The sequence below is a fragment of the Giraffa tippelskirchi genome, chromosome 1, assembly GCF_054371585.1.
Source record: "Giraffa tippelskirchi isolate mGirTip1 chromosome 1, T2T-mGirTip1v1.2.pri, whole genome shotgun sequence".
Classification (NCBI taxonomy): Eukaryota; Metazoa; Chordata; class Mammalia; order Artiodactyla; family Giraffidae; genus Giraffa; species Giraffa tippelskirchi.
The window spans coordinates 39,409,948-39,431,858 of record NC_137275.1 but is presented as its reverse complement, the minus strand read 5'-3'; the positions used below and the strand labels follow the sequence as shown (position 1 = coordinate 39,431,858).

Genomic DNA, 21,911 nt, shown 5'->3' with positions numbered 1-21,911 from the left:
CATTATTATGCTGTATACACAAAAGCAGTCAGGTGAAAATGCTACTGACCATTTTGAGTCCTGCCCTGTCAGAGGTCCTCCTGATGAGTGTTCTTCAAGACAATAGAAGCACGGAGAGTTCAGTTCAGAAGCCAAGAAAGCTTCATTCTGAGATCAGAGAAAGATGGTGTAAAAGCTCCCGCTGGTGCAGCCAAGCTGCCCTCCGGCTCCAGGTCCTAGTGCCGGGTGCTGTGGCTCTGTTGGGGCCGCCGCCATCTTGAATTGCCTTGTGGTGCTCAGCGCTTCTGCACACCGCGCAGGAGCCAAGCTGTTCGCCCAGAGAGACTCTGGTCTGAAGCAGTGCGTGTCAGGTCCCTGCACGTAGCACCCGCTGAGCAAGTATAACTAGACTAAGCCACAAAGGAAAAAAAAAAGGTGAAGGTGAGACTTTATTTTGTTACCCAGAATCTATTTTTATTTCCTGGGAATTAGTACTAGCCTTTCTTTGCTGGTGACAAATCCCTCCTCTTTCTTTTGTCCTACTCCTCATTCTTGAATTCTTCGGTAATTCTTGCTGCTGATTTGGTGCCTCATCATAACCCTGGGTGGAAGAGCAGAAGTTCTCCCCAACTGCATTTAGACGTATTTGTCACCTGCTCTCAGCTGGGCTACATATCCCTTAGCGGCCAACTTTGTCTAATCGTTTGGAGGCAAAGGACACCTGATAATTTAAGATACAAAGCCCAAATATTAGCAAAAGGAGAATGATCACAGATCAAAATTTTCCCAAAAAATCAATGTATCTACGTCTTGTGCCTGCCCTAATGTTGAGGCTCACTGCCTCACTTGTTTTCCAAAGAGAAGCTTCAGATCAGTGGGAGGGTCACACAAGTAGCCAAGGGAGTCTGTTGCCTCAGGTTGTCTCTCTGGAGTCTGAGGCTCAGGGGCTCTCCTCATTCTAGTGTGATGTACCTCTGGAGAGATCCCCCTGTAATTTCAGGGCAGAATGGACAGTTAGGATCACCACGCGGCATTCGTTCCACTTAGAAGTGAGCTGATCTTTCAGGCTGTCGGTTTTCCAGGTTTTTAGATTCACCCTATCTCCTGGCCAGACGGGGCAGAGGGCCAGGTCCCCGTGGGCAACGTTTGGTTATTATATGTAATGAGAGTTTTCCTGGTTTCTCCTACCTGGAGGGCATACACCTGAATTCTTCCATTTCTAAGGGGTTAAAGTAGTCCTTTGGGGGCTTGGGAAATGAGTCTACCATACAAAAGTTCAAATTCTCTTAACTTGGTACCTTGGAGCTAATCACAGGTGGAGCAGGGTAGTCAGAAGTAATTTAATCCAATATTCTTGAGTTTCATGACATAGTTTGGCTAATGCCTATTTCGAGATCTGATTGGATTTCCCTGCTTTCCCTGACAATGGAGGTCTCCAGGCTGAGTGTGTGGTCCATTTTATTCCCAAGTCACTTGTTTTCCCTTTCTTCACTTGAGACGCACATGTTGAGCCATTACAACTTGATAGAGATCCTGGGAGCCCAAATCTGGAGATTAATTCTTTTAGAAATTCCTTAACCACTTCAGCTACCAATTCAGTTCTAGCAGGAAATGCTTCTATCCACCCAGAAAATGAGCCTAACTAGAACCAAGAGGTACCTGAAATTTTCTGGCACTCTCAGGATGAAACTGGAATCAGTCTGAATATCTTCCCCAGGTTATGTCCTTCTGGTCTGAATAAACCTTATCTAGTTCATTAATTAGACACCCATGGCCTCCTAGACCTCTACTGAAGCCCCATTTGGGAGCTTTGTGTAATTCTTCCTTTATGTAGATTGGGGAATGAGGGATAGTTGCCAAGTTACTGGTTTGGGTCTGCCCTTTTGCCAATTGCACCCACCTTGTTGTTTCTCTTTATCATCTTTGCAGCCCCGTTTTGAAATTCCTATGATGGATCACTGCCACATTATTACACAATATTGAGTATATTTTCCTGTGCTACGCAGTAGGTCCTTGATGGTTATCTATTTTATATATAGTAGTGTGTATATGTTAATCCCCAATTCCTAATTTATCCCTTCAGCCCCCCTTCCGCCTTTGGTAAGCAGAAGCTTGTTTTCTATGTCTGTGGGTCTGTTTCTGTTTTGTAAATAAGTTCAAGTGTATTGTTTTTTCTTTTTTTTTAGATTCCACAAATAAGTGATACCATGATATTTGTCTTTCTCTGGCTTACTTAAATTAATATGATTATCTCCAGGTCCAAGTATACTACTGCAAATGGCATTATTTCCTTCTTTTTATTAATGGATAATAATTTGCTTATGAGGGCTTCCCTCATAGCTCAGTCGATAAAGAATCTGCCTGCAATGCAGGAGACCCGGGTTCGATTCCTGGGTCGGGAAGATCCCCTGGAGAAGGAAATGGCAACCTACTCCAGTATTCTTGCCTGGAAAATCCCATGGACAGAGGAGCCTGGCAGGCTACAGTCCATGGAGTCGCAAGTCAGACATGACTTAGTGGCTAAACCACCAGCACCACCAATAATTTCCTTGGGCTTCCAAGGTGGCTCAGTGGTTAAGAATCTGCCTACCAGTTCAGGAGATGTGGGTTCAATCTTTGGGTTAGAAGATCCCCTGAAGAAGAAAATGGCAACTGATTCCGGTATTTTTTCCTGGGAAATCCTATGGGCAGAGAAGCCTGGTGGGCCATGTCCATGGGGACACAACTTAGCAAATATACAACAGTATTCCATTATGTTTATATCATATCTTCTTTACCAATTCATCTATAGACTTTTAAGTTGTGTCCATATTTTAAATTAATCATCTTTAAAAAAATTATTTCAGTTTATATTTAATCACTGTTAGATAGTTGAACTTTTAAAATTTTCTGATATTTTCTATCAGATAACTGTACTATCATATTTTTTATAGAAAAGGAAGCAAGTGAAGTAAAATTTGTCAGTTGTCTAAATCAAATTTCTGTTTCCTGAGTGTAGATGTTCTAGTTATAATGTCTCCATGAATTTATGATGAGATGATATTCCATAATGACAAATAATTGCCCTTAATAACAAAATGAGTTGACATCTTTGGCTGGTAGTTTATTTTTTTTCTCTTTTTTTAGTATAAATATGAAAAAGGATATGGACTAAAATCCTCAGAACAGGCAGATGAATAGCTTATGTATTGTTTTGGTTTTTGCTTTGTACTGTTTTAGAAACAAGATATTTATCATTCCTTTTCATGTTACTTGATCTACTACAATGTAAGTACACTTCAAAGAATTTTGCTACAAACAAAGGCTGGTGTGTGTGTGTGTGTATATATGTGTGTGTATGTGTGTGTGTGTATGGGTATGCTGATAGCAGGTAGCGGAGTATAATAGAGCTGAGACGGCTTGAATTTTGCATCTACATGTGTACAGTATAGAAAGGAGCAAGGTGCCCTGGAGGAAGAGAAGATCCATCAACTGAACAAATTCAGTAGGAGCAGTAGGAGCAGTAGGCTCAGAGATAGAGATAACCAGGGCTCTCAGGAATTTTTTCAGCTAATGATTTGATGTAAGACATTGCTTTTGTTTTAGTCAAACTTATCTATATCTTCAGGTGTAGACTAACTTCAGTTTTCTTAGCAACTTTAATCTTAAGTACTTAAATTTCATATACAAATCATCTTTCTAGTGACATTTCATTATGGGAACTGATTTGTTCAAAACTCTGCAACACGTGCTCATAAATCAACTGGTATATTTCCTGTCAAAATATAATGCATTCTGTTTTATAATGTAGAAACACATGCTCAAGGCATGAAAACTAAGTTTTGAAATACCTAACAACAAAACCCCAAATTTTTCTTATAAGCATTATGCAAGGACCTGCCTATTACAAAAGCAAGGCATTAAAACAAGATGTTACACTTCTATAAGTCTTTTCAGTTTTTCAGCTCTGATAAACATTGGATAGTAAACTACATTGATGTTTAATTACATTTTCTGTATGTACCAAATTGTATGAATGTGTTAAATGTAGCAACAAATGTATATGTATATATATATATATATATATATATACACACACACACAAATATATGCAGAAGCTAATCATGACACTCCCTGACAACAATAAGAATGTGATTTATTTAAAATTTACAGTTTTCCTAGGGTAATGCTTTTTGTTGGAATCCATGGTAGGCTATGCATTGAAAGATAATATTTATGTCTTAATAAAATGACAGAATTTCACCCACTAGAAGTGTATGCTGTTCTAAAGTTTTTGATTGTAAATTTCAATGTTCCTAGAAAAATTTTAGTGTAGTGATATATCATAGCCCATAGATTTGATAAGTAAACAGAAAAAAACCCATAGGAGTGTACTCACATAAAACCTAAAACTGATATTAATTCAGACAATCTTTTCCCCATATGAAATGATACAATCACTTCACCCAGCTCTCAAAATGAAGGATAATACAGTAGTTCCAATTGAATTAGAAATGGAGTAAACTTGGAGCTAAATGAATCATAAATCAATAAATACCTCCGCCTGCCACCTCATGGTTTATTGATTCGCAAGCTGTTTATCCCTCACTCATTGTGCTTCAGTGCAATTATCATTTAATTACATTTTCTGTATGTACCAAATTGTATTTTAGATGTCTTCCTAGACCAAACAATTTCAAGCTCTATATCTACTCACTAACCATGTGGTTTGTTTATCTTTTCTACTTAAGTATGCTAGTCTTGATTTCTGCTTGTATACCAGACACATCTCACAATAGAACCTATTAAAGCACATTTAACAAAGTCTCTCTAATTACAATCATGTTTATTGTTCTCATTTTTTACATCAAGATTGATTTGAAATATAAAAGATGATGTGTTAGAGAAAATATAGCATAATATAAACCACAAAATCTATTGAATTTTATGAATCTAAACCATTAAACCTGTACTTTTATTCAACTTAACTATGACATGCTCTAGAAAGAGAATATAATTATGAATTGACTTGAAGCTGATCATTAAAGATTTTTTGGAAATATATTTGAGTATAGAATATTCTTCCTAACTTCACATTATCTACTGTTAAAAATATAATCTTCAGAGAGCAACTGAGAGACAGCAGGTAATTTTCTAATTATATAATATGAGGTATCAGTTCAGTTCAGTTCAGTCACTCAGTCATGTCCAACTCTTTGCGACCCCATGGACTGCAGCACGCCAAGCTTCCCTGTCCATCACCAGCTCCTGGAGTTTGGTCAAACTCATGTCCATTGAGTCGGTGATGCCATCCAACCATCTCATCCTCTGTCGTCCCCCTCTCCTGCCACCTTCAATCTTTCCCAGCATCAGGGTCTTTTCAAATGAGTCAGTTCGTCACATCAAGCAGCCAAAATATTGGAGTTTCAGCTTCAACATCAGTCCTTCCAATGAATATTCAGGACTGATTTCCTTTAGGGTGTACTGGTTGGATCTTCTTGTAGTCCAAGGGGCTCTCAAGAGTCTTTTCCAGCACCACAGTTGGAAAGCATCAATTCTTCAGCACTCCTCTTTCTTTATAGTCCAGCTCTCAAATCCATACATGACTACTGGAAAAACCATAGCCTTGACTAGACGGAACTTTGTTGACAAAATAATATCTCTGCTTTTTAATATGCTGTCTAGGTTGGTCATAGCTTTTCTTCCAAGGAGTAAGTGTCTTTTAATTTCATGGCTGCAGTCACCATCTGAAGTGATTTTGGAGCCCCCAAAAATAAAGTCTCTCACTGTTTCCATTGTTTCCTGATCTATTTGCCATGAAGTGGTGGGACCAGATGCCGTGATCTTAGTTTTGTGAATGTTGAGTTTTAAGCCAACTTTTTCACTCTCCTCTTTCCCTTTCATCAAGAGCCTCTTTAGTTCTTCTTCACTTTCTGCCATAAGGGTGGTGTCATCTGTGTATCTGAGATTATTAATATTTCTCCCAGCAATCTTGATTCCAGGTTATGCTTCATCCTGCCCAGCACTTCTCATGATGCACTCTGCATATAAGCTAATAAGCAGGGTGACAATATACAGCCTTGAAGTACTCCTTTCCCTATTTGGAACCAGTCTGTTTTTCCATGTCCAGTTCTAATTGTTGCTTCTTGACCTGCATACAGATTTCTCAGGAGGCAGATAAGGTGGTCTGGTAGTCCCATCTCCTGAAGAATTTTCCACAGTTTGTTGTGATCCACACAGTCAAAGGCTTTGGTTTAAATAAAACAGAAGTAGATATTTTTCTGAAACTCTCTTGTTTTTTTGATGATCCAACGGATGTTGGCAATTTGATTTCTGATTCCTCTGCCTTTTCTAAATCTGAGGTATAGAGTACATCAAACATTTTTTCTAATCAAAAAGAAAAGTTATTAACTAAAAATCCATGAAATAATGTCCTGGATGATATTGTCTAAAACATCTTTCAGAAGAATAACAAATAGCATGGGATGGCTGAAAAAGAGAATCCTTTAAGAAGATACAAATTACACATAATTTTGTCAAATGGAAGTGGATTAAAGTTATACCTGGAAAGTAACAGCATTTATATCATTCTTCCAAGTTAAAAAATTCATCTGTTGTTTCTGTCCCTATTAGGAGACTGAGATAAACTTTGAGGTCTACCATCAGAGGTTAGAGCTGATTTATATGTTATAAATAATTGAGGATACCCAATTTACTATAAACTCAGCAAAGCAACTTTATTGACAGAGAAGGGAATTTGAAAGGATTTGTTCTTCCATGGTTATACCCCTAAAATTAGAGTGTACACTTGGATTTCAAAGCTTCATCAATTTCCAAAACACTTAGGAAATATTTAGTTGCCAATATCTTATCTAGTTCAGGTGCTACTACTCAGATCATGTAGGAGGGAATGTCCTCTTCACACCTCATGGTACACAAATTAAGACTCTGGCTATGGCTATTTCTTCCATACTCAACTCACATTTACTTTATAAATTAATAGATGGATGAATGTACCAGTATTAAGGAGTCAATAAATGATAACTTTAAAAAATAGTTTTATTTGGTATTTCATTGATTCTAACAATTATAAGACAAGTAATTAAAAGAATGAAACAAAAAACTTTTTGCCTGTTTTTGTATGATTTTCCTTAGATGCAAATATTGGATATGTGTGTGTGTCTTAACCTAACCGCAAGAAATATGTTCTCTCATTATTTGGGCAACATTAGAAGAGCATTTTTTGCTTTCTGTAACTTTTCACATAACTTCAATGCAGTCTATGAAATTAAAAAATGTATACATAAAAGTCTACTAATTCATAATTAATTTCTGCAGGTGAAACTATTTTAAAACTTGGAAGTCAAATTAATTCACACTTTGGGAACCATGCATCTAGGAGAGCTGTCCCTTTCTGCTCAGCATAAACCACATCACGTGTATTTCTAAATACATGTAACTACAAAGTTATTGTACATCCTACTGGATTTCCAAGCTATAGATGATGTTGCAACAATTAACTTTAAACACATAGTTTGGGGATGAATCTAAGACAAACTTGTCTATAGCATAATTTTTCACCACTAATGGAAATATCAACATGGAAAGTTTCTGTCTCCATTTCAAATATACTCAAAATTAAAGACCAGAATATTAGGTATCAGCTTTTCCACCATGCCAAAGTGATGCGTGCATGCTGTCACTTCAGTCATGTCTGACTCTTCAGTCTTGCCGTGACCCCTTGGACTGTTGCCTGCCAGGCTCCTCTGTCTGTGGGATTCTACAGGCAAGAACACTGGAGTGCGTTGCCATTTCCTCCTCCAGGGGATTTTCCCCACTCAGGGATGGAACCTGCATCTCTTTTGTCCCATGCATTAGCAGGCAGTCGCTTTACCACTGGCACCATGTGGGTAGCCAAACCAATTCACCATAGGTCGAAGCAGGACTTGAAAAAAATTTGTCAGATCTGTCATTTTTTTTTTTTTTTGGTGGTGGTGTTGTCTTTAACTGACTTTCCAGGTGGCACTAGAAGTAAAGAATCTGCCTGCCAATGCAGTAGACTTAAGAGATGTGGGTTTGATCCCTGGGTCCATAAGATCCCCTGGAGGAGGGCATGGCATCCCACTCCAGTATTCTTGCCTGGAGAATTCCATGGACAGGGAAACTTTGCAAGGTCGCAAAGAGTCAGATACGACTGAAGTGAATTAGCATACACATAGTGTCTCTAACTTCTGATGTATTCTCTGCACCACCATGTGGGTGATGTCTATATTCCAAAAGTGTTGGCCTTCTTATATCATTCTATTGATAAACATTTTTATTTCTATAGCATTTTATTGAACACTATCTATGTGAAATGTTTGGGGCAGATGGATGGCAGTGGGGATTAGAGAAGAAGGAGAAAAGAATTCTATCAAATAAATTTGGAGATTTTGCCAATTATGATACTTTCTTGGAAATTTCCCCAATATATAGGCATATATGTGTATGTTCTAAGAAGGTTCAGTTGTGTCCGACTGTTTGCAACCCTATGGACTGTAGCGCTCTAGGCTCCTCTGTACATGGGATTCTCCAGGCAAGAATACTGGAGTGGGTTGCTATGCCCTCTTCCAGGGGATCTTCCCAACCCAGGGATGGAACCTGCATCTCTTACATCTCATGCATTGGCAGGCAGTTTCTTTATCACATGCTACCTGGGAAGGGCAGTGGTAAAGGAATCTACATATGCTTATAGATGACTTTTACAAATTGTAAAATCAGGAAGCTAATTTTAATATTATTGTACCTACTTTGCAAATGAATTTGATGAAGAAAAAAAATTAAATTGTTTTTTTTACATACAAGCTTGTAACATAAGTAAATAACTAAATAAAATTATTCTCATAGAATTTTTTGAGAGATTTTATTTCTAGGATGCAAAATTGGGTTTAGCAGCAAACTTTAGATTTGAAGTTCTTAATTGCAAAGAGATAATTAGATTTAAAATTAACATAGTAATTCACCAATCAGATTCATTGCTGTCATTATTTTTCATAAACACATTATTATTAAGCTCTCTGAATTAGAAAAATTGAAATGTACTGAAGAAAAGTAAAATAAAATTATATTTTTAAGTTTAACATTTCTGAGATATTACTTTTCTATTTTCAATTTTAAACCTTCTAAATAGAGTCTAAAATTTTGTTTTAAAATTTATTTGGTGGTAATAGAGACTATTCTAAATATGCCCTGTATATTTTAACAGTTCTTTCATCACTGCACCGTAAAAAGACAGAAGAGAGTTTTTCTTTTCAACAATAGATTTTTATTTTACATGAATATTCTGAATTTACTGCCATTTGTCTTTTTGCCTTACTCTAGAAATACTGTTTTAGAGAAATCAGTTGAAATAAAAATATCTTATAGTAGTCTCACTTAGTCAAGTGATAGGGTTTCTCTTTCTCCTTTAAAGCCATGGGAATCACTAGTCTTGGATGGTTTTCCAAATTAAGAACAGTGTCCTTAAAACTACTATGTGTTAATAGTTTAATAATTTTAGTAGTTTTATTATGTTTTAATAGTTTTAATAGTTTATTAAGAACAAAGTCCCTAAAACTATTATGTTATACTTTATTTTCCACTAAACTGTTTCAGTAGTGTTTGCTAATTCCTTTGCCCTCTCTCTGTCTCTGTCGTTCTTTTTCTTTTATTCAATTGGTAAGTGTAAGATTAACCAGTTTTCTATGCAGGAAGTGTCATTATGGAACTTTAAAAGAAATAGAATGAAAAAAAAAAGGCTTAACAAAGTCAAATTTGATTTACACATATACTGGTAACATTCCTTCTGAATTAATATTTTTAGAAAACCCTCTTTTGATACATATATGTCAGTTTATTTCTTATCAGAAAACAGTACTTGAGGATGTGATGACAAGTCAAATATTAATAATTAAGAACAGAATCTTTGAATGAGCAGAATTTGATAATGGCAAGTACCTCTCATTAACAATATACTTAGGAACTAGTCAATATATTATGCTAGAATTCAATAAGCTAGCAAATAAATATGTGAGGACTTATGGTAAAATGAAATAAAAAGTAAATATGGTTATATTTTAAGATGGTTGGCTATATGTGGAAATGTAGAATTGATATAAAATGACTTCTGTGAGGTTTAAAGAATTCAGGACAATGGAATTATGTTAAGACTTTAAAGTTCATATTTACCCCATGCAGCTTACTGGTCTGTGTCCATACCACTTGATGATGTAATGAAACTGAATTTCACAAATAAGGTAGCAAGGGTCAGCACAAGAGGAGAAAGCCTTTAAGGAACTTGCCTACTGTGTTTTTATTAACAGTACTGCTAATTTCTTTAGCACTCATTTCCTCTCTGCCACAATTAAACTGGTCTTTGCTCAGTATATTTGTGGCATGTGCTCACTTGCATATAGATGACCATTCTATTTAATAAAATAAAGCTATTAGCATTAAAATAGGGTAAACAAGGATCATCAATGTAAATTCAAGCTGATAATATCAACACTATTGGACTTGTTCTGTTATGTTCATAAAATGCTTAAATTTCTCTGAAATATGCAACACGTCTGCCTGTGTGTACACTAGACAGAAAACACAAATGTAGGAGTATCAGAGAGTGAATAGTCTATTTAGGAACTGATTACAAGACACCTATATGGAAGTAAGAAAGGAAAGTAGGAAAGGGAAGGCAGTCAATATGCTGGGTTATCAGATAAGTGACCCCGTGTGCAATTACAGCTTAACCGTAGTGGGGATATCTCTGGCAGGCAAATGTATGCCAGAGTTATCCCAGCTAAAGGACAAAATATCTGGGGCATTCATACACCAATTTCCAATAGGGATTAGTTGAGGACTACTTGTAGGATGTATTGATTCATCAAGGCTTACTTGTGGGCAAAACATGTTCCAGAAATGAGGAGAAAAAAAAAAGCCCTCAAGCAAAGAGATTCACATGCAGCAACTGGAAGCTTTCTGCGTGCACTGAAATGGTGAAGCACAAGGAGATATGTGTAGGACACAAGCACACAAAGGAACACACTGATTGTATGGCAGTAATTCAAAATCATTTTAGCCAGAAATTTATTTAAAGATTTGTGCTGCTGCTATTGTCCTATCACCTCTCAGAATGATCACGTGTTGGAATGCTTTGAAATCATGACACCAGGTTGCTGGCATGTTGATGCTCTTGCTTGCTTGTCTTCCTCATGTGTACAGTATCCTCATTTGCGGTCCAAATCTAGTACCATTTTATCTATATAGACATTTTTGTAACTCCCGGTGTTCTCTCATCTGAACTCCTAAATTGCTGCAGTCAGTACTAATAACTTGACACTTAATATTCAATCACTTAATTACATTTTAAGCTCTTACCTTGAGGCAGACAATGTTTTAGGCTCTAGGAATATAGCAGTTAAAAGAAAAATTTCCTGCCTTCAAGGAGTTTATGTTGAAATAGCGGGATGTAAATAATAAACTAAAGAGCCTCTTGATGAGGGTAAAAGAGGAGAGTGAAAAATCTGACTTAAAATTCAACATTGACAAAACTAAGATCAGGGCATCTGGTTCCATCAGAGGAAAAAGTGGAAGCAGGGACAGATTTTATTTTCTTGACCTCCAAAATCACTGTTGATGGTGTCTGTAGTCATGAAATTGAAGGATGCTTATTATGACAAACCTAGACAGTGCTTTAAAAAGCGGAAACATCACATTGTCTGCAAATGTCTGTATAGTCAAAGCTATGATTTCTCCAGTAGTAATATACGGACGTAAAAGTTGGACCATAAAGAAGGCTGAGCACCAAAGAATCAATTCTTCTAAGTTGTGGTTCTGGAGAAGACTCTTGAGAGTCCCTTGAATTTTAAGGCAATCAAACCAGTCAATCCTAAAGGAAATCAACCCTGAATACTCATGAAGGACAGTTTCTGAGGCTGAAGCTGCAATACTTTGGACACCTGATGTGAAGAAATGACTCATTGAAAGAGATCCTGATGCTAAAAAAGATTGGTGGCAAAAGGAGAAGGGGGCAGCAGAGGATGAGATGGTTAGATAGAATGACTAACTCAGTGGACATGAATTAAGCAAACTCTGGGAGACAGTGGAGGACAGAGGAGTCTGGCATGCTGCAGACTGGGGGAATAGTATTCCAGGCAGCTTAAGCACTGATTGCAAAGTTCTGAGATGACACATGTACCATTTCAGGGAAAAGTAGAGAAAACAGCTTATGGAGTGAGTAGAAGGAAACAAAACCAAAGAGTCTACAAGGGATTGTGTTGGGCCTTATAAATCATTGTAAGCACTTTGGCTTTTACTCTGAGTGAGACAGGAAGGCACTGGGGTATTCTGTGAAGAGCAGTGACATGTTGTGATGCATCTTCAACAGGATCACTTTGTCTGCTGCCTGGAATGCAGGATGTGACTAGACAAGAAGAGTCTAGGATGACATCAAGTTATTTGACCTGAATAACTGCAAGGACCGAACTGTCACTGTTTGAGATGGAGATACATATAAACATAGCAAGGTATGTATTTATTTCTGAATTTCAGTAAAGTAGAATGCTCTAACAGTATACGAATTTGGGAGACAGACTGGATATCATCATCAAAAGAGTAAGTAGACTGAAAAACTAAAGGCATCCAAAGAATGAATCTCAAAACATTTCAACATTCATGAAATGAGATCCAAGAAATGAAGAAGACCCAACAAGAAGACTAATAAGAGTAATTAGTGAGGAAAAAGTTAAGACAGAATTGTGCAATACTCTTAAAGTTAAGTAAAGTTAAATAAAACACCAACTGAAATTTAGTCGTGGGATTAAGTAGAGGTCATTGCTAACTGGCAAAAAAAACCTCTCTGAATTAGAAAGGCTGAGGGTAAAACCCTAACAGACTTTGTGAATAGGTTCATGAAATGATGCGAAGAGAGAAAGTATAGACAGGATACTGAGTCAACATAATTCTTTACCTTTGGAGGAAAGAACAAGAGAACAGGGGCCATGAATGAGTGTGCAGGCAATTAGAGGGGCTTGCACATACACACACATACACAGAGCTAACCAACAATTGTGAATGCAGCACTACCATGTCCCAGGCATTTTGCTTAGTACTTGGGAAAGAGTGGTGAATGAAATATTAACAAGGGGCTAATTTACCCTCATCTTTGTTTTTTTTAATTTAAATTAGTTTATTTATCTATTTTTTAACTTTACAATATTGTATTTGTTTTGCCATACATTGACATGAATCCACCATGTGTGTGTATTGGAATTTCGTTTCAGAATATGGGAGTCTGTTTTCACTATCATAAATCCACCACTTTAATCTTTGATAATTGCTCTTTGTCTGTTACCTTTCCATATCTTTCTAAAGAAGGACCACACCCCTTGTACTGTCCTTCTTAATTTAAATACAGTTTTTCTCTAACGCTACCTCTGAATTCCCAGACATAGGAAATAACCTCTGGCACCTTTGAAGATTTATTTTATAAATTGCTTTCTATCAACTGATACAGGCAACTTTTTGTAACAAATTATACCCCTGGCTTTCTGGACCAGGTGGATATGCAATAAATTAATCAAGAAAAGGGAGAAACCCTTGCATGAAGAGCCACAAAATTTGCCACTGAGGTTCCAAGAGTTTCTTCTAATCCAGGTCTAAACATGAGCTTATCTTTATCATGGATCTTGAATTTTTATGGAATTTGATTTATCTTTCTTTAAAAAACAACTTAAAAACAAAAAACTAACAAAACACAAGAAAAGAAAATCTCTTAACCTGCCTAAAACTCATTTTTTTGAATCAAACCACCTAAAGCTAACCAATACTATTGTGTTTGACTCTTTTTCTTTACCCTTCGTCTTTTTTCACACCTATTATTATATTGTATCTACTACTTATCATATTTCTGGCAAAATAATTGTATTGACATGCATCATTTGATTTTAATCATTAGTCGACTTATTATAGAGTCATAAATTGATAGTTTTCCACTCTTAAAACCTACAGACATTTGCATTGGAAGAAAGCATAAAGGATAGATGTGACTGCAAGTTCAAGTTAGTAAAAAATTACTTATGGGACATCACACTTTTGTAGCTTGACCTGTTGGCCCTCAATGTTCATTAGAAATTCATCAGTACAGAGACTACCCTCTCTTCTTTACTTCTTTTTTCTGATCTATTGGCTTTAGGCCAAGGAGAGATTTTCTACAGAAAACCTTTTTAATTAGCTCTTCAACCTCCTGGTAGTTTCAAAATAATTCATATAAAATGAAAACTTCAGATCATAGTTCATTTAATGAAAAATTTCATGGAAAATTGGAGATATCCAACAGTGCTATTCTCCTATTAAAAATTCCAGAACCCACATCTTTTTTGCATGTGTGTGGAGATCATAGGAAAAGATAATTTTTATTTTATTATATCTGAGACATTAAAAAATCCTGAAAACTTCAAAACTTGATTTATTCATACAATAAAACTAATAGCAAATTTTTAAATGCTCACTATGGGTTAGACATCAACTTAGTCCCATAAAATTGGTTATTTTATTTAATCATTTGAACAACCACATTTGGCTGGTTGTATATTCTTCTTACTTTGTGGATAAGAACTCTGAAGATATATATGTTTAAGTGACTTAATCAAATGATTGATTTACAATCAGTAAATTTTAAAGTCTAAATGTCCAAATAGTTGGTCTTATTCCAAAGCATGAATTACAAGAGTTTATATTGTATAAAATCATCTTATGAATATTTTATATATTTACATAGATAGAAATCATAAACATATCTTAAAATCTATCCATTTATATTGGCTGAAAAGGAGTTTAATATCAAACATGTGTTGGTAATTTGGAAGTGAAGCAATATAATAAACATCACATCCTCCCACCCCACCCCCACCATTATTGTATGTGTGTAGGGCAAAGTGGTAGTCAGGGAAGGAAAGGGGATGGTGTCAATTCAAGCAAAAGACAGGAAGACTAAAGTTCTAAATTTTTTATCTTCATGTTTTCCTGAGTTACAAAGAAATAAATGTATGAGATTCCTAGAATAAGATTAATCTCAATGTTTAATTCTTGGAACTAGGATATCTTTTTCCTAGTGTATTGGGAGGCAGAATGGCGAAGACCATTTGAGAAAATGTTTTACCAAAAATTCTAGTTTACTTTGTCCATTTCTACCATTCAAAGTGTTGAGATGGTGCCTCTTTCCTAAGATGCTGCTCCTCACCAACCTTTCTGTGTCAAACCCATGGAGATCAGTCAGTCAACAGGCTTTTTGTTATCTCATACCACTGTCTCCTATATTTTCAGTTTTAGTGTTGTCCTTTATGTGATTTTTTAAGATAACAAAAAAGAATAACATTGTTGGCTACTGTTAAAAGATAAATTGTGGCAAATTAAAATTTATTTTAAAATTTAAGAGCTATTTTAACAAAAATTAATTCTAATCAGTGCAGCTACAAACCAGAAGTAGTTAGGGACACTACACCAACAGAAACTTAGGGAGAAGCTATTAGAGAGGAAAAGTAAAGCAAAGTAAGGAAATTGCTGATTTGCTAGAACTTAAAGTTATTTAGTTGGGGCAACCATAGTTTGACCCCAGGTAAATAACAGGGAGGGAACACCGCTCCACCCATCAACAGAAAATTGGATTAAAGATTTACTAAACATGGCCCCGCCCATCAGAACAAGACCCAGTTTCCTCATAAGTCAGTCTCTCCCATCAGGAAGCTTCCATAAGTCCTTATCCTTCTCCATCAGAGGGCAGACAGAAGAAAAGCCACAATCACAGGAAACTAACCAATCTGATCACATGGACCACAGCCTTGTCTAACTCAATGAAACTATGAGCCATGCCATGTAGGGCCACCCAAGACAGACAGGTTATGGTGGAGAGTTCTGACAAAACGTGGTCCACTGGAAAAAGTGAAGCCGCTAAGTCGTGTCTGACTGTGACCCCATGGACTGTAGCCTACCAGGCTCCTCATTCCATGGAATTTTCCAGGCAAGAGTACTGGAGTGGGTTGCCATTTTCTTCTCCAGGGGATCTTCCCGACTCAGGAATCGAACCTGGGTCTCCCGCATTGCAGGAAGACGCTTTATCGTCTGAGCCACCAGGGAAGCCCACTGGAAAAGGGAATGGCAAACCATGTCAGTATTCCTGCCTTGAGAACCCCATGAACAGTATGAAAAGGCAAAAAAATAGGACACTTAAAGATGAACCACCCAGGTCAGTAGGTGCCCAATATGCTACTGGGTATCAGTGGAGAAATAACTCTGGAAAGAATGAAGAGACGGAACCAAAGCAAAAACAACACCCAGTTGTGGGTGTGACTGGTGATAGAAATAAAGTTCGATTCTGTAAAGAGCAACATTGCAGAGGAACCTGGAATGTTAGGTCCATAAATCAAGGCAAATTGGAAGTGGTCAAAAAGGAGATGGCAAGAGTGAACATTGACATTTTAGGAATCAGTGAACTAAAATGGAAGGGAATGGGCAAATTTAACTCAGTCAGTTCAGTCGCTCAGTCGTGTCCGACTCTTTGTGACCCCATGAATCGTAGCACGCCAGGCCTCACTGTTCATCACCAACTCCCAGAATCTACCCAAACCCATGTCCATCGAGTCGGTGATGCCATCCAGCCATCTCATCCTCCGTCGTCCCCTTTTCCTCCTGCCCCAAATACTTCCCAGCATTAGGGTCTTTTCCAGTGAGTCAACTCTTTGCGTGAGGTGGCCAAAGTATTGGAGTTTCAGCTTCAACCTCAGTCCTTTCAATGAAAACCCAGGACTGATCTCCTTTAGGATGGACTGGTTGGATCTTCTTGCAGTCCAAGGGACTCTCAAGAGTCTTCTCCAACACCACAGCTCAAAAGCATGAATTCTTCGGCGCTCAGCCTTCTTCACCATCCAACTCTCACATCCATACATGACCAGTGGAAAAACCATAGCCTTGACTAGACGGACCTTTGTTGGCAGAGTAATGTCTCTGCTTTTTAATATGCTATCTAGGTTGGTCATAACATTCCTTCCAAGGAGTAAGCGTCTTTTAATTTCGTGGCTGTAATCACCATCAGCAGTGATTTTGGAGCCCCAAAAAATAAAGTCTGACACTATTGTTACAATCTCTGAATCTAACTGGACACATAATAATCACCCAAAGCCTATAGTTTACATGGGAATTCACTCCTGGTTTTATGCATTCTGTGGATTTGGAATCAAAAGTTATTTTAAGCCTCAAACATAGACCCATTTTAACCTCAGATTCCATGTTATATTTGGCCCTGCTACTTGACTCAAACCTGGAATTTGAGTGAATTCATCATCAAGTTGATTCCAAATCAGTAATATATGCCAATAGTCATAGTCCAGCTCTTTTCTAGAATACTTCTCAGCTTGGCTTTTTTTGTAATTAAAAAAGAAAATATTTTTAGCCTAATAGAATGAATACAATTCTCTTTGTTTTACATTTTTTCACTCTTACCTTTGACTTAATTATAAATGCCACCCTCTCAGGCTTCATCGGGAAATCCACACATGCTGTATGTTTTCTCTGTGGCATACATTTCAAATACATATGTGTGTATTTTCAATCATGAAGATACCGGTTACCAGTTCAATTCCTTCAAAGACTAATTAGTTAATGGAAGGCCATATTCTTTATTTTTTCCTTATAACAAAACTGAGTATTAATCAGACTTTTTTTTCACAAAGTAAGCATTTAAACTTTTGAGATGTAATTGACAGTAAATGATTCACATTTAAAGTGTAGTCCGTTGAGTTTTTACATGTGTATATACCTGTGAAAGGATCTCCACAGCTAATATAATGGACAAAGGAATCACCTGCAAAAGTTTCTTCATGCCTTTTTGTCCATAGCCTCCCTTATATTCCTTACCTCCAAACAAAAACTGATCTATCTGTTTTGTGACTAGGATTTTATATAGATTGAATTTTATTTGCTGTATTTAGCATAATTATTTTGGCATTCATTCCTATTGTATTGTTATGTTGTATTCCATTTTGTGGATGTAAAGGAAAATGCGTTTATTCATTTACTTATTGATGGACATTTGAGTTATTACTAGTTTTTGTCCACTGATAATAAAACTGCTTTGAATATTCATGAACAAATTTCTTGATTTTCAGTTTTAAATGACACATTTAACTATCTTTGGTTAAATAGCTTCTTCTTCCAAATCTATAGGGCCCTGAATTTAGGCACTTTGTTTTCATTCATCACTGCCAGTTATGTTCTGGGATAATTTCTATTAATACTTTGCCAAATTCAGCCAGTAACCACACATTATTAAGAACCTGTATTTCAACCGATAACCCCAGGGTTACAAGTTTTTAGACTTTTTTTGAGTCCCAAAGTATCAAAAACAAGCTTAACTATTGATAAAAGTTATACCACCATAGAAATGGAATCAGTATAATGGTATGTGTTCAAGTTTTCAGAGAAGAAGCTTAATAGCCTGCCTTTAAAAAGTAAATGCAAATTATAAGCACAAAATTAGGAACAAAATTGAGTATTTGTAATGAAATGATTGGATGGCATCACCGACTTGATAGAACATGAGTTTGAGCAGGCTCCGGGAGATGGTGATGGAAAAAGGAGGCCGGGAGTGCTGGATTACATGGGGTCGCAAAGAGTTGGACATGACTGAGTGACTGAACTGACTGAACTGAATGCTCTGATAGTCCAGTGGTTAGGACTCTGCTCTTCCACTAAAAGTGACATGGGTTTGATCCCTGGTTGGGGAACTAAGATCCTGCAAACCATGCGGCACAGTCAAGAAATAGAAAAGATATATTACAAAATAATCACATATGTAAAACATGATAAATACCAGAGCCATCAGAAGTTTAAAAAATATTTTCTTTTTTGACTGCATCGTCTTTATTACATATTATGAATAATAGTACATTTATAATATTAATGTTTCAATTAATGTTTTAATATTAATGTTTTATAATATAATGTTTTTCTCTCAGAGAATAGAAATGTAAATCTCTCTTCTTTAGCATCATAGATCGTTTTTTAAATTATTGACAATTTGGATATATGAAACTTTAGACTCCATGCATAGAAATACTACTGTTAGTAATAATGGTGCACATTTTTGCCCCATTATTACTTTTTTGCCCCATTAATACTAAAAGAGTTCTGATGAATTCTATAACTTTTATAAAAATGAAAAAAACATTGTGTTTTTATTGTTTTATATATATATATATATATATCACATTATTTCCTATATTACAGATAGGAGAGAACTTCAGTTTTGATTAGGCTTCTATAAAAAACAAATTCTCCACTTACAATTTTACAATTTGATAATTAGAAACAATATTCCATATACAAGTTTCTAACTTTAAAGGTTTCAATCTTGTTACTCCTCCACAATTCACCTTCTGGTTCCAGGTGCTTCATGACATGTTTCTACTGAATAATTCCAAGTGACTTGGCACAAAGTGTTGCAAAAATATTCTGGAAAGCATTTCTGTACTGGAATGGCTAAAAACAATTTAGCTATAAATTGTGAGTCACATTCCTATATTTCGTTAAGCTCAAGCTAAATATATCTCCAACTCAATTTTCCCTTAGATAAATGGAAGAAATGATTCTGGCAACTTTAAATCCTTTCAATATGTTAAAAAAAAAAGTGATAGAGAGGAAATTGTAGTGGTCTTTACAAAATGAGATTATACCTGATTTTTGCACATTTTGTAAATGTTAACATGTAAAATAAATGTGAGCACATTACTGAGTTATATTTAGGGCTATAAAGTGAAACATATAAATAGGAGGCCCTGAGACTTAAGATTTTATTTGACTTTTTAGTAAGCCTGTCCATGATCTCCATCCTTCTAGCCTTTGATTTTACCTAATTACCTGCCTCTAAACACCTAACCAAATATCACATATCACAAGTATGAACTGAATTGTCTTAACAGTCAGGATACAATATGTTTTGATGTGGAATTAAATACTTCCAAAATTTCACAATCACCTTAACACGGCAAAGAGAACTCTAGAGTTTATCACCCTGGGAATTAAAAATTACAACTTAGAAACGACGTGACCCTGTATGCGAGACAGCAAAAGAGACACAGATGTACAGAACAGTATTTTGGACTCTATGGGAGAGGGCGAAGGCGGAATGACATGGGAGAATGGCACTGAAGCATGTAAATTATCATATGTGTAATGAATCGCCAGTCCAGGTTCGAAGCATGATACAGGGTGCTTGGGGCTGGTGCACCGGGATGACCCAGAGGGATGGGATGGGGAGGGAGGTGGGAGGAGGGTTCTGGAAGGGGAACACATGTACACCCATGGTGGATTCATGTCAATGTACGACAAAACCAATACAATACTGTAAAGTAAAAAAACAGATAAATAATAAATTAAAAAAAAAAAGAAATGGCATGACATATACCTCCCTTAACCTCAATTTTGTTGCTGCTATTGTTGTTTGGTCACTAAGTAGTGTCCAACTAAGTAGAAACACCCCAATGCAGGGAACTGAGCAAGGTCAGAATTCTGTCTGCCTAGAAGAGTGGGAAACTGGATACCAGTGAGCAGCACAAAAGACTCCTCCTAGTATAATAGACATGTCAAACTTACCGTGTCAAAAGCTGTTCTCCTAGGCTACTCCCAGACAGCTCTTGCTACCTGTGCTATTGTTTCAACATAATGTGTTGTTTACCATATCTTGTTATTGGAGTATAGCACGGGTAAGAAATAAAAATGGAAACATTTCAAATTTTTATTTTATTAACTGCATTATTATTTATGAAACTTATTACTACTTCTGATATAGCAAAAATCAACAGTAATCCTAAATATGATGTGAACTCAAATATATGGAAGAAAGGCATGTAGGAGTTTTTTGCTTTTATTTATTTATTTTTCTATACTGGTTACATGATAACATTATTTCCCTCATTAGAGAATTGGTTGGCAATAGACATGGGATTTCACCAGTTATTTTGACTCCCACTTCAATGTCTTTTCTCTTTATATGCTTTTACCCTAATTTTTCTCCTAGAAATGTAACTAAATAAGCAATAGTAATTCAGCAAAAATTCTCTATTTTAGTTTATAATGCATAATTTCTTAAATTGTAATAATCCTGTTTTGTATCTGTTAAAATAATTTTCATCTTTCTGATTTTTTTTTTACTTGTCTCATTCAATTATTTTAATCAGACGCTCTTAGTTTTGTTAGTTAATTTATTTAGACCTTACAATGTGGCCTGATCTGGGGATACAAAAAGAATAAAGCACAGCTCCTTCCATCAGGAACCTCACAAGTAGAATTTAGACCAGGAAATAACAAAATAGAGAAGAAAAAGAAGGGCATTACAGGCAGAGAAAATTAATGTATAATAGCAATATAGTTTGAAACTATATTATTAAAGGACTGTTCCTAGTATACTGCATTTCAATAAAATTGGAATTTGGGCTGTGTATTCTTTATCATGGAGATGGGTCACACAGCAGGATAACGGGACTAGTGAAAGATAAAATAGAAAAAAGTGAGTAGTTGGCCAGACCATGAATGAGATTTTGGCTACAGAGAAATATTCAACTTTTTCTTGTACATAATAAGAGCATTGAAAGTAATACCACTATTGGATTATCTCTCTCTCCTACTATTAGTGCTTTTATTCTATTTTTTAAACTCAGTGAATGCCAAGACCATTTTTATGACCTTTGTACAAATACTGTCTTCCTATAATGATTATGCTTTACTTTCCTCTGTCTAACCCTTTGATTCATGGTCTTTTTTAAAATCATATTTTTATTGAACTGTTTTCTTGAAGTATAGTATTTCAATAAGCATTTCCCTTTATGATTATTTTACATTATTTTACATTAACCTGTTTTGCTTTAAATTTTTACAATCTATGATCATCA

The 21,911-nt window shown here is 36.1% G+C and overlaps 1 long non-coding RNA gene across 1 annotated transcript in view; it reads left to right on the top strand.

The window, feature by feature from the left end:
- The first annotated feature begins 243 nt into the window (after window positions 1–243).
- Window positions 244–21,911, top strand: part of LOC145544843 (uncharacterized) — a 75,625-nt gene continuing 53,957 nt past the window's right edge. Inside the window, exons 1-2 of the long non-coding RNA XR_014081667.1 lie at window positions 244–420; window positions 12,359–12,497. This is a non-coding gene — a long non-coding RNA (uncharacterized LOC145544843). The remainder of the gene's footprint in view (window positions 421–12,358; window positions 12,498–21,911) is intronic.